The sequence below is a fragment of the Crassostrea angulata genome, chromosome 2, assembly GCF_025612915.1.
Source record: "Crassostrea angulata isolate pt1a10 chromosome 2, ASM2561291v2, whole genome shotgun sequence".
NCBI classification, from domain to species: Eukaryota; Metazoa; Mollusca; class Bivalvia; order Ostreida; family Ostreidae; genus Magallana; species Magallana angulata.
Window position 1 is genome coordinate 17,750,172 of NC_069112.1, and position 1,981 is coordinate 17,752,152.

Below are 1,981 nucleotides of genomic sequence, written 5' to 3' on the forward strand. Positions count from 1 at the left end.
CGTGTAAAGTGTTTAGCGTTTCGTGTGAATCGTGAAGCGTTTCGTGTAAACTGTTTAGCGTTTCGGGCAAAGCGTGCAGCGTTTCGGGCAAAGCGTGTGAATCGTTTCGAGCAAAGCCTGCGAGAACCGTGTTAAACGTTCATCAGATTTCATTCGGAACTACCTGACAATTTAATTTTTTTCAAAAGGCGCCCGCTGCAATGATCGCTACCTTCGTAACCCGCATGAATCATCAAAGAAAGCATTTTATTGTTTATATTTACATCTTTCTATAACTAATTGATAAACTAATTATGAAAAGTTAGTAAAATTCACTAAATTACTGATAATGTACAAAGGTACGTTAGCTGAAAGAAACAGCCAAATCGTCTTCTGTGAGACTTTGAGTCTGGCATCGTCATGATTATTTCGTGCAGTCCGGGATTTTACTAAGGTCGCTATAGGTTCAGACCAATCGATAAACAGGGCGTGTCAATTTCAGTCCTGTCACTTTCAGCCACTGTAGATTTCGACCAATCGATAAATAGGGCGTGTAGATTTCAGTCTGGCTGTTTCTATAGAGCTATGAATTAACTATAAGTTTCCGTAAGAAATAGAGGAAATTGTGCTTGGTAGATGTAAATATATTACTTTAAACTGTTTGTGATTGGCAAAATTCTTTGGTAGGTATTCTCATAAAAAAAATCTAGAAGAAATGATATACTTATCTTTTTTACAAAATTGAATTAATTTTTAGTAATCAAAAGAAAGGTATATGTATGTGTATTTAAAAAAAAACGACTTGTTACAGAGTACATGTATATACTAGTAAAACGTTTTTATACGATGTTTCAGTACTGGTACAATATTAAAATTCGCTATACATAAAAAAATATTAAATACAGTAGGCAAAACATGATTTCAATGGGAACAAACCTAAATCAACTTTTACTTACACGATCATGTCTTGATAAGCATTTTTTTTTATTTACATCGATAACTCTTACTGAAACCATTCGGCTGTGTACAACTAGCACTCAGAACCTCGGTCATCAGGTGAGACCGGCACCTGGCTGAACCTGTCAATCAAACTCTGTGTATTCGTTTTCATTTAATGGTCACGCGTCTCTTTTTTTATCAATAGCCAATAGAAATTTTATGACTTCAAGGTAATCGGAAATCAGTATTTGATGAAGCACACAATTTAAATGATAGAGAATTTAACAATTATTTGAGCAAACTTAAATGTAAACCTAGAAAGAAAATATACTGTTCATTTCCATGAATTGCGGGAAGTAAAATCTTTGGACTCCTGATTAAAAATATTTCTGCAAGTAATTATTATAATTATTTAATCACTGTTAACGGAAAACTACAAGTCTTAGAAGTAATTAACAAACAGGGATTTGCCAACAATGTACACATGCAATTAATTATTATGGGATTATTTATGCATGGTACTTAATTCAAATAGATTCTGATAGAATTTGATACACTGTACGCCGTTATAGGGGGCACCGGGTATCTATATACGAATATTGAGTCATAAATTTAAATCATTTTTATTTCTTGTTCTTTTCAATACAATGTTAAATTACTTTTTTTTTTAACTTCCGAAATAGTAATTACAACTTTCCTTTTTGTTTAATCGCTTGAATTTTTTCTCATGTATTGAACATATTTATTTACGCGAATGATACGACATAAGAAAAAAATTAATCGGTTGTTTGTATAACATTTGTTTTTCTAACGTATACATGTGACTAATTTAATTTTAAATATTTTTCAACATTATCAATGTAAATAATGACAGATTTTTTTACCGTTAGTTTTTCTACATCGTAATTTCTGAAACCAAAAAAAATACTTATGCGAGAAGAAAAATCAAATCAAAGCAGAATGCTGAAAAACCGATTTCAGTTTTTAATCATACGGATTTTATTTCTGGTATTGATTATTGAGTTAAGGTAACTTTTTCTGGATTTTTTTATTATTTACGGCA